This window comes from Electrona antarctica, assembly GCF_951216825.1.
Source record: "Electrona antarctica genome assembly, chromosome: 16".
Taxonomy (NCBI): Eukaryota; Metazoa; Chordata; class Actinopteri; order Myctophiformes; family Myctophidae; genus Electrona; species Electrona antarctica.
In genome coordinates this window covers 14,968,805-14,981,436 of record NC_136797.1, presented here as the reverse complement: position 1 = coordinate 14,981,436, position 12,632 = coordinate 14,968,805, and the positions used below count along the sequence as shown (strand labels likewise).

At 44.1% G+C, this 12,632-nt stretch overlaps 1 protein-coding gene across 3 annotated transcripts in view; it reads left to right on the top strand.

Moving 5' to 3' along the window:
* The window catches only part of LOC306939814 (retinoic acid receptor RXR-alpha-A), a 329,786-nt gene that overhangs the window by 24,485 nt on the left and 292,669 nt on the right, over positions 1-12,632 (top strand). The window lies entirely within an intron of this gene.

The window sequence follows — 12,632 nt, the reverse complement described above, 5'->3', positions numbered from 1 at the left end:
ATTGCCGCCCCTAGCGTTTGATTTTACGAGCTAAAGAAGCGGGCAGCATACTTTAAAAGAAATGGTCGCATGTTTTTCGGCTTTGGTTCTCTGTGGAATAAATTGTTTTAATACTCGACGAGATTACTGAAGACCTCGCCCATTCAGTATGAAATGTGAATTTCGGACCCCTCGCACACGATGTGCCCCTTGCTATTTGCAGTGTTGTCGGCTCGTTTAAAATATCTTGGGCGTGCAACAAGTGTTGAAAAGAACTTCAGCAAGGGAATGCGTTTGTTCATGGTCTCTGCAATCGCATACTTTCGTTCTTATGACCTCGCCAAACTATGTTTCCGCAAATAGTATGCTGCAGCCTTAAGGACATATGGAGAATATAGAGGGGACAATATGTCAATGCATTGAGGAGTATACTATATACGCACAAGAAGAATCTATAGAAAGTGAATGTATTAAAGTAGCTCTACTGTATGCATGCATAATTGCATATACAGTATGCATATGTTTAAATGTATGACGGCATGTGTCTGCATGTATGTAGTGTATAGATGGAACCATGTCTGTGGGTGTGCATCTGCATGATTGTTTTCTCAGAAAGGTTGACACTATGTGTCAAAGTGCTAATGGCTTAAAAGAAAGACGGGAACCATAACACTCAATGGAGGGGAGGTCGTAATAATGTGCACATGTTTTCTGTGATTTCAGTTTGTCAATAAGGCAGACTAATACACCTCATCAAGTCCACAGACCCGCCGACCTCCCAGCATGTGTGGACGCATGTGAATGTATGCACATGTGCCATTTAGGCTAAATGTAGTTGTTTTTTTTCTCTCCACAAGATATCATTAGCATCCTGTCGATGCTCTGATTCATTCATCTACTCCTGTATCTACTGTACACTTTCCAAAGCCTTGGTTCATTATTTTTACGTTGAAGGACCATGCAGGGCGGAATACATGTTGGTCGGTAACCGAAAGGCTCACCCCAAAACACATGTTGGTCGGTAACCGAAAGGCTCACCCCAAAACACATGTTGGTCGGTAACCGAAAGGCTCACCCCAAAACACATGTTGGTCGGTAACCGAAAGGCTCACCCCAAAACACATGTTGGTCGGTAACCGGAAGGCTCACCCCAAAACACATGTTGGTCGGTAACCGGAAGGCTCACCCCAAAACACATGTTGGTCGGTAACCGAAAGGCTCACCCCAAAACACATGTTGGTCGGTAACCGGAAGGCTCACCCCAAAACACATGTTGGTCGGTAACCGGAAGGCTCACCCCAAAACACATGTTGGTCGGTAACCGAAAGGCTCACCCCAAAACACATGTTGGTCGGTAACCGGAAGGCTCGCCCCAAAACACATGTTGGTCGGTAACCGGAAGGCTCGCCCCAAAACACGCTCGTTGACCCCACGCTCGGGCGGTTCGTGTTTTAGTTTTGTTTCATTTCTTTTTTACTGAGGATAAGATTAGAAATATGTTTATGGGTCGCCACATAAAGGCTCTGGCCTGACGTCGCGTGTTCGAGTCTCGTTCATGACGACCTTTGCTGCATGTCTCTCCCCTGTCTCTCTCCCTCTTTCCTCTCCATCTTCCCTTGATACTATCAATGAAGGCAAAAAGCCAAAAACAAATCTTAAAAAGAAAAGAAAAAAAGACGTTTATGGTTAGGCATGGTTTTACTGAGGTTAAGTTTAGGAACAGGGTTAGGTTTTGGCACCGTTTTACTGAGGTTAAGGTAGGGAATAAAGTTAGGCTTATAGGCATATTGTTCAATGAGGTTACGTTTAGGAACACCTGGTAGAGACCGTTCCGAGGTCGCCGGATTTGCGCCCGGGGTGAGTGTTTTGTGGCGAGTGTTTTTGGTATTCTGTTTGTCTATGCTCACCGCTTCGGCCACGTCTTACGTAAACATGAACTAATGTAATGATTTCATGGCACTTCGCCCATTTTCAACATCATCGTCATAATTGGTCCTCCCTAATGCACACTTTCCGTTTTCCACTATGCATCTCATTGTTGTGCTATGGCCAGTTCAGAAACATTATCTTGATGGGTGCTATGGGTGCTGGGGGATGCGCACACACACACACACGCACACGCACACACACACATCCGCAGCCACACAGTACTCGTGATTCTTGCAATATTTATTTTCTTAATGCACCTGTAATTTTCTATGATTATTTGAAATTGCAGGTCCAGGTCCATTAGTGAGTCACAGTATCATAATTACAGAACATGTGAAAGGGCCGTTGAATGGGCGAACATATAGGAAATGGAATGAATATGCATTATCAATAATGGTGAGTTCTGTTCTGCTCAAGTGTCTTACAGTACAGTATGTTCCAACATAACTGTTTTACAACTGTATTTCTGTATAGAGGGTATGCGTGTGACATCATCATCAAACCAGGAAGTTATGCAGGAACGCCTACTGAGTGGCAAAAAACTACTTTCTGGCCTTGACAGCCCATACATCCACACAGAAAAGTCTTATCTGATTGCATTAAACAACATTAAACAATGTTAAACTCACTTTGCCTGTTGCTTTGCCACTCTATTTGCCACTCGATGTGCCATTCACTTTAAGCATGCGCATACTCTCTATAGCCTATCTGGTCTAGACCAATTCTTTATTTTCTTAGTGATCATTCTATTGACTCAATTTTTTGATTAACCAGATAATTGAGAAGCACATTTTCATATAGCCTACTACTGTATATCAATTAATATATAGGAGTGGATTAAAAAAAAGTAATCGTTTTTTTATTGACTATTGATTACTCTGATTTAATCAGTAATATTAGCCAATCGATATGCTCACAATGTGTTGCTTCACAACACGTTGAGAAGTTGTAGATCTGCTATATTCATGTCATTTTGAAAAACTAGAGCGGTGCCCGTTGGGCACTGGCCTACTTGGACGATGCAAGTTGGAAATGCGACTCCAGGCACTGCACTCCCTGTGGTGGTGGTGGTGGTGGTGGTGGTGTGGAACGTGTGTGTCACATTTGAAGTCGGTGGGGCAAACGGTTCTCGAGTTATGTGGACCAAAGAGATGTGGTGCATTTATATTAGGATGGTGAAAAAAAACTAACAAATACATACTGCATAACTTTATTTAAAAAAAAAACGTATTTTTGAAATAATTGATTCAATCGATTAGTTGGATTAGGTGTCGCATGCCTACTAACCGTTCTGTCCAAAACATTCTTTTTTTTGTGGCTTTCGCCTTTATTTTATATTTTATATGGAGGGACAGACTGTAGGCTGACAGGAAATAGGGAGAGAGATGGGGGGGAAGACATGCAGTAAAGGCCGTCGGGATCGGGAGTCAAACCCCCGGCACACTGCCAGACTGGATTACCAGCCAAGGTGCCTGAACCACTAAGCCATGGCCCAGGCCGTCCAAAACATTCTTAATACAAATGAAAAAGGCCCACAGAGGGCATTGTGCATACAGTACACCAGCATGGCCCTCTCAGCATCTTGAAATCAGGCTGAGAGGGCCATTACCCAGCTGTCCTTGGCTAGGGGGACATCCATCTCCTGTAAGAGGCGTGACATGGCCAAGTGAAGGTGATGGCGTTATGGATGAGGCCGGCTGACAGCACAAGGTAACGCTGGCCAGCTCTGTCACTCAGGGCAAGAGTTGACGAGGTCTTCTCTCAGACAAGGAGACAGACCTTGGAAATGCAGGCAAGGCTGACCTGAGTGATACCTATAATGTGTGATGTGGAAGTGCCCGCATGCCAGAAGCTCAAACTGACGTGATGGATTAGCGCGCGGCTGCATTAAAAGGTGCCGCTGAAATTGCTGCTGGCAGAAACTACAGTTTGGGGATATTGTGGAAAACTTCTCTATATGGTTCGTTTAGCGGTATTTTCAAACACTGACCGATTTCATGTTTGTTTAACAGTTAATACCCCAGATGTCTTTGTCAACTACTTATCAGATCATTGTTTTGCATTTATATTGTTTTTTTTTCGTCTTCAAACTAATGATGCGTAGCTTGCGGAGTTAGTTCAGTCAGATTATACTCGAGGGGCTTCATGCTGTGCTCAAGGGTGCATACTGTACATGTACTCGAGGGGTTAATATGCTGCATTACTATGTGGGTGTATTCAGTGTTTGCAAGTGTCTTATTTTTCAGCTTCCATTCCGATTTGTCCCATTTTTGCATGAAATCATACTGCTCTGCCACTGTCAAACAAGGCTTTCATACTCCATATATTGTTTGCCTGTAATTACATTTTGGAGCACACTTCGCCCAAAGGGGGCCAGGGCACCACAAACGCAAATGGTATCACTGTATGTTGTACAAAGGCTATTTTCCCACAGCTTTCCTCGTGTCCTGTCGGCTACACCCCACAACTAACACTGAGCGCTATAGAAACAAGGCGCACTTTTATAGTTGCCTCTGAGATGTTACAGTACTTGAATAAATGATACGTAGCTTGCGGAGTTAGTTCAGTCAGATATACTTGAGGGGTGTTATGCAAGACCCACATGTCATTCGCTGATGTGGCAATCAGCTGACCAATTGGGCGGCACCACCCGTGGGCTCTGCTATTTCTGTTCCCCAAGGGGGGGGGGGGGGGGGGTGTTGTATATCTATATCTCCCTGCTCTTAATGGTTAATGATGGGTTGTATAATTGTTCCGAGCAGGGAGAAAATGTAGCATTCTATAATAAAAATCTGTTCAATCTATTCGTGAGTTATCTGACTGAAATGTACTTACTTAGTTACTTTCCACCACTGCCAACTTGCTCGTCAGGGGCGGTTAGGGTGCCTTGCTCAAAGACACTTGACGACCGCTGTACCTCCCAATGTACTGTATGAATGAATGGACCATTGTAAGCACTTATAGGCACATAGAAAAGTGCTACAAAAATGCAATCCATTATTATTATTACCTCCTGATCCACTGTCCTGTCCTGAATTGTCCTGCGAATCAATTGATGAATGAAAGACGGTGATGGGGAATTAAGGTGGGGCCAAATCCCACCGCAGGAAATTTGATCCTGTTCTGCTGTCCTGTTGATGCCTCATAGGAAAGTAGATTTTAGTCACAGGCGAGCGCGCAGCGTTTGATCTGCTCGCTCCATTCGTTTCACTGTATCCTACGTCTGAGCAGCTTACAGTCGGAGCACCAAAGTGCATGTGGTGATGATGCCACAGCAAGGCGTTGCCACGTCTGCTTTATTAGAAGCGACTTTGTGATTGTTTTGTTTTTTTCTCCAAAGTTGCTTGCAAATATTGGTGGTTTGTGTTATTTTGGGCTTGTTTCTAAAGTGTAGTTGCTTACGTGGGCTTTTTTCCCAAATGTTGTTTAAACCAGTGGTTCTCAAATGTTTTCATGTCAAGGACCCTTTACAGATCGGAAAATATTTTGTGCCAGAGACCGCCATACAAGATTTGTGTATTTAGAATGTTCCAAAGACATTATTTTTCGAGATTTGTCTTTGAACAAGCTCACAACGCATTTGCAACGCATTGCTTTTTTCCAAATAGCAGATGCACTATACTGTAGGTTCAACGTGCTAATGTGTGGCCTATAGTTGCTTGTTTTGGGCTTGTTTTCATAGACCTGGTTGCTTATTTATCTCGCAAGATCTGGCAACACTGGCCAGGTGGATTTCTCACCCGTCAGCTGCTTTTAGGGGTGGTCGATATTGTGATAAATATCGTATTGTGATAAATATCGTATTGTGATAAAATGCCTTTTCAGAGATATCGTATCGTGATACAGTGAATGCACATTCCATGATTTTCAGTTCTATACCTTAATTTATACCTTTTTGTAAAACAATGGTTTTGTTAGCCAAAATTAATAAGTATTTTGGTCAAAATGTTCTGTTACTCCTTTTTCTTTCAGTTTTTGTTACCTTTTAGGTGGTTGTACAGTTAAGTAACTTGAACCATAACCTAAAAAACACATGAAAAACAAAACATACTCTCTCCCCATGCCTTCGGCCTGGTGGAGACAAATATCGTGATATCATGTATCGTGATACTGCTTGAAAGAAAGTGTTATTACGTATATTTTTCCATATCGTCCACCCCTACGTCAGCTTGGTGGGAAGTAACTAAGTATTTTTACTCAAGTACTGTACCTGAGTATGATGTTGAGGTGCTTTGACAGGTTACTTTGCTACTTTCCTTCTACACTACAACATCTCGGGGGGAAATATTGTTATATCTTATTTTTGAGTGGTGCTAACCACTGTCTGTCTGTCTCTGTGTCTGTATGTGTAAGCACGGAAGTACTTTTTTGTTTTTATTCCACTGCCATCTTTAGACCTGTTTGTCAATCAGCTTTTTTTTCCACTTCCATATACATTTGAACTTTTTATGAACATTTTTCAAAAGTTTGGAAGAATTTCACCCTAAACGGCCACAATATAGGGACCCGCCAGAGGCTCAAAGTAGTTAAAACAGAGCGTGGACAACCATGTGGAAATAAGGATGCACAGTAAATATGACATTTCTGTGTTCAGTGTCGTCCAGGCGTTTTCGTACAGATGAATGGAAATTATTACGTAAGATAATTGTGATTAATTATCTCAAATGATTGTGATTCTGTAATAAACTGCGACAGGCCTATACCAGACACAAGCACATTATTATTATCATCATTATTATCTAGGTCAGGCAGCAAAAGGAAATAATTAGTTGGCGAGAGCCTACCCTGTTTAAAGAACCAGAGGACCCAAACGTCCTTCTTATCCCCTTGCTCCCTTTCTGCCCCGCTGACTTCCAGCTCTGCTCTTGCGGTCCGATGAGGTCGTGTTTTGACGGCATGAGTTGGCTTGTCATCGTGTGCGCTGCTCTGCCTGGTGGACAGAGCCTTGTCTAAAGAGGAAAGAGGCAGATGGGGGTCTGGTTTTCTTTTGAGAGCCCAGGGCTGATGTAATTGAAGTGGGCAGACAGAGGATGAGACGACCCCCCCCCCCCCATCCCCCCCACCCTCCCCCCTCCCTTGTGGAGACTACTCGTCCTTCGTTCCTCCCTCCTGCCAGGCCAGGCAATAGAGCTTCAGTGTACTGAGCAGTACTCACATTTCTCCAGTGAAAGTAATCAATACTGCAACGTAGAAATGTTCTGTTACAACTTAAGTAACCAGTCCAGAGTTACACATTTAATTGAGTAAAAGTACTAAAGTACCAAAAGTAGAAAGTAAGGATGCACCGATATGGAAGTTATTGACCGATACACATGTTTAAAATAACAATTTAGCCAATACTGATACCTTTTTTGTTTGTTTAGTTTTGGTTGTTTTTATTTCCCCCTTTTGTGCCAGAGAACCAAATACATCTTCAATACAAAAAATAAATGTTCAGAATCTACAGCTTGGTAGACTATACAACCAACACACCAACATAGAATCTAAAGCTTGGTAGACTACAGATAACCAACACACCAACATAGAATCTACAGCTTGGTAGGCTGCAGATAACCAACACACCAACATAGAATCTACAGCTTGGTAGACTACAGATAACCAACACACCAACATAGAATCTAGCTTGGTAGACTACAGATAACCAACACACCAACATAGAATCTAGCTTGGTAGACTACAGATAACCAACACACCAACATAGAATCTACAGCTTGGTAGGCTGCAGATAACCAACACACCAACATAGAATCTACAGCTTGGTAGACTACAGATAACCAACACACCAACATAGAATCTACAGCTTGGTAGACTACAGATAACCAACACACCAACATAGAATCTACAGCTTGGTAGACTACATATAACCAACACACCAACATAGAATCTAGCTTGGTAGACTTGGTATACAAAAAAACTTTTGAAAATAGCAGATCTATAAGTTGTGAGTTTCCAATCACGTTGTGAGTGTCCACTTTTCTTTCATTCATATTTAGTGATTTATGCTTATAGTCGCGTGCCAGTATCATGTGCCATACAATAGCAGCTCTACAGGCTCATGTTGTGAGCTTGTAGATTGTCTATCTTCAGTGAAAAACACTGCACGCAATGAATTATATTAAGCCCTTAACAGTCAATGTTTCAATGTTTCATCCACCCACACACAGACACACTACGCCTACTACTACTTCAAAGGTTTTCTTAAACTTGATTATTTATAACTATTACAGATGCATTGATGGTGCTATGTGTATATATATTTTTTAAACATCTTAACACACTTGTACCACCTGTAATTATTCCATGGACCCCATAGGGTTGTGTGGACCACCGGGTTGAGAACCATTGCACTAATGGAAGCAGCCGGCTACAGTCTTCATCAGGCTGCAGTGAATTATTCAGCCTCCACAGGGTCTTTCTTTCTACCCCAAATAATTTAAAAGCCTGTCGAAGCGCTCGGAGGAACAAGGCAGGTCCCCAAGTGGAAGTATTCAGAAGTTTGCCTTTTATACTGTTTCTTTGCGTTCTTCTACCCACCACCTAAAAGGCCCTGAGCTAAGACACATAAAGTACTCTGCAAGTCTGCCCCCAGTGAAAAGTGAAACTGATGAATCAAGGATGATTAGTGAGGCTGTTCTGAATGCTGAGTAGTACCACTCTGAACAGTACTGCAGATACTGATGTATAAACCCTGCATAATGTCCACTGATTATTAGTTGGCATAGTTTAAAACAAAGTTGAACACCTAGTATTGTTCTTTTTGTCCACCTTGTAATGTGCATGTGATTTCAGGATGCCCTAGTTAGAGATGTCAGCTTCGGACTAACAATGTTGACATTGCACTGATACAAGGAAGTATAGATTTACATTGAAACCAATCTGCGCATACTGTAGGGACCACCTCATCTTGTTGTGGGGGGGTGCGAATTGGAGCCCGGTTCCGTCATGTTTTGCGGAAAGGCGGGACGGATTTATCAGTCCTTCTAGGTAGGTGCACTGGCAGGGATGACTGATTGGAATTCCATGGCCATATACATCACACTCAATCCCCGTCCACTCAGCAGAGAGTGGATAAATCACCTCGTCTGGGCCTTCCCTCAACAGGCCCCAGAAAGCCCTTAATAACAGGCCCGAGCTGTCTGCAGTGCCGGCCCCTGATTGTTTTGAGTGAAAACAGATGTTGGTTTGCTTGCTTCGCCGCGCAGCCTCCCTCCTCGACGATGAAGGAGCTGCACGGGCCTCTGTCACGCGGCCCGGGCCGCCATGTTGTTTTACTAAAACATCCGGCACCCACAGGGAGGCAACCTTGCCCCCCCTCCTCTTTCCTCTTAATCTCCGAGTCCTATAACACTCTCCCCCGGCCCGAAGTCCCGGTCTGGACTGGATTGTCCCGGGTTCTAGCTGGATGGGTGTCCCAACAAATATCTGTAAGGCACTAGAGGCTCTATTTTCGTCCATGTTAAACCCCTATTCCCTGAACTTCTTTGCCTTTTTTTGTAATATTTAGAAAGAAAATGTAAATATTTTTGAATAGTTCAACTAGCCGATCTACATCGACACGTTGTGAGCTTGTCTAACTGTTCAAAAATGTTTTTCAAAATAGTAAAAAACAGGCAAAGAAGTTTAGGGATAAGGAATTTAGTATGGATGAAAATAGAGAGGTGTCTGTGTGTGTGTGGTGTGTGTGTGGTGTGTGTCAGAGAGATATTTTGGGTGTTTCACAATACTGTCACTCCTCCTCTCCCCTCTTTTTCATCACCTCGTTCTTTCTGTCACTCAACCCACCACACATCTCGCCACAATAACAAAACAACAAGTGAAGAAAATAAAAAAATTTAACATTTACAAACACACAAACACCGCCTTCCCTCCCCTATACCCTCCGCCCTCATAAAGCCCCACGAGAGAGTCTGGGTGAGCACATTCATGCCCCCGGGGGGGCCCCTGATGAAATAAAACACCAGCGCCGTGGCACTTTATGTGAGCCAAAAAACACCGGCCATGTTTATTACATCTGACCATCTGGGTTTTTACACGTGCATGTCTGCTGGACACAGCCATGCACTCACACATGCATGGGTCAGGGGGTCCCGCAGTCAGCCAATGGCTTATTAGCTGCATTCAAGTTTAATGCCTGTGACACATGATTGCCATAAATTGCCCGAGCACTCCAGGGCTCAAAGCCGTGGAACAGGTAGTGTTCTCTCTCTCTCTCTCTCTCTCTCTCTCTCTCTCTCTCTCTCTCATACTCACACAAAAAAAGGGGGAAAAATGAAAATGTCCCGGGGAGACAAATGCCTCTACAGCGGGGGAACAAACCAACAGCGTCTCCCGCAGGCTCCTCGGTGACTGATATTCTACACTGATTTGTTTAAACAGTCTCAAATGTCCCCCACCGATCCCCCCTCCACCCCCTACCAGTTGCACACATGTGGTGAGTGTCCTCCGGGGTTTCCAGAGCAGTGGTCGAGTTGTCCCCCCCCCCCCCCCGCGCGGGCCCGACGCCTTAATCAAAGCAGGACGGATGGACGGACAGACCTCGGCTCAGACCGGCCCCCTTCTACACGCGGTAAAATCCTCAGTGTTCATTTAGCTCTGAGACATGGTTTCAAGTGGACCCTTACTTATTTTGGAAGGCAATTTGCTAAATTAAGATTGAGGATTTTTCACCGTGCACCCATGACGGACATGTGCACGCACGCACGCACGCACGCATGCAACCCCCAACTTCCAGCTAGACTGTATTTTTCCCGTTATTCTTTTCGTGTCTACTCCCTCTCTCTCTCACGTCTGTCTGACTCAGGCACTCTCTGGGACTCTCTGGGACTGTGTGTGTGTCGTGCGGCACAGCTCGGCCCAGCGTGTTCTGTCAAGTCAGGAAGGAAATATTTACCCAGTGCTAGTGTGAAGGGGTTGCGACCTCCGGGTCAAACTGAGGGCCGGGATGTGGGCGCTGTAGGTATGGGAATGTTTAAACGTGTCACCCGTAGGTACGCCAGTGTTCCCCCAAACAATGGGTCGGGACCCGTTTTTTTTTTGGGGGGGGGGGGGGGGTCATGGAACCATTTCTATGGGTTGCGAAGACTCGCGATTATAGTATGTCAAAAGATTTTGTACAAGCTCTGATATTTTTGAATAGCCAGTAGTGCTAAGAATCTAAAATGACAACAGTTGCAACAGTTTCATGGGGTATGATATGAATGACTTGTAGATGTGCACACAAAGCAAAATGCATAATTACTCTCTTGAGTGTTACACTCAGAGATAGTCTATAGAAAGGAATACCAGCACTCACTTTTATCCATTTAGGATTCCTTGTTTATTCAAAGTTCTCCCCCCCCAGCAGTAGCAACGCTCTACAAATGCACAAATTAGCACTGAGGATTGCTCAACCAGATGTGTCTGGTGAGGTTAATTTGATCCATGAAACATGTCCAATTATGCGCTAATATCATAAGTTGTCTTTGTAATATTGATTTATTGAAGGGTTTTACGGTGCAGGATTATATGATTATTGGCCTACAAAACCGAATTAATGGAGCCTCATTACGCGGGGTATGATTTGCTTTTGAATGAGAAAAACACATGGTCAGTTGCTTCGCAAAATGACATACCGCTTGAGTGATGACGCCATGGGAACAGATTGTGTTTATAGCTATAAATGTTTTCAAATGACCTTCATTATATTTAATAATAAACGATAAAAAAATATTATTGGGCCATTTTATTTTAGGATTACCTAACAAAATGTAGTAAAACAGTTTGTGTGTTGGAGAACAAAACGATCTCCTGTTAATGGAGGTAACAAGTCGGGGTCTAAAGGCTGTGACACAGCGTCTTTCTTGACGCGTGTCAAGAAAGCAACCTTTCTACTAACCTTTGCATGGTCTGTGCCAGTGGGGGGCACAGACCGGGGCCACTTGAAAATCTCAAAAGGCATTGGAGGCCCACCCATCCTGCTATAAATGCGCCACGTCTCTCTCTGCGTGTGTCTGCGTGTGTGTATGGTTGTAATGCACGTAACACGTAATCAAATTCGACACACACGTTCCACACCCCCGCAGGGAGTGCAGTGCCCGGTATCGAGTCGGTCGGACCCACGGTTCTCCAGAACCACCACAAAAGGCTATGGTCAGGCTCTGCCAGTGAGCCTAATCAGCCTAAATCCCCTCACCTGTGCAATTTAATGCGTCCGCCTCAGCCAATTGATTGCCATGGCAACCCCACACTTGCTAATTGATTACTTAACCAGTCCACTCTTCAGACACAGGCAGACAGACATCTCCATGTGGGACACAGGCGGACAGTTCAAATGGGTGGTATGACAACAGGTATTGCATACTAGATCTCCATATACAGTATGGGCACAAAAGGGACACAGAGAGATGGTTAAAACGGGTGCTATGACAACGGGTATTATTAGGTTCCCAAGTTGCATCGTTCCCAAGTAGGCCGGTGGCCGACGGGCACGTACAGGTCTAGTCTTTAATGAATCAGGCATATGGCGTGTGTCAAAACCATTCTAAGAGGACTGTTGAGGTCACTCCTCAGGTCGCCGTTACTGTAATATTGTCATTGCTGTCGCACAATTAAAATGTACCAGAACAATGTCTGGGTGTGCAGCTCCTCTCCTCTCGACACCTATGTTGACATGCCCAAAATAGGGACACTTGTGTTTAGTATCACATTTCCTTTCTGGGATTGGGTAAACACAGTGCATGGGCCTT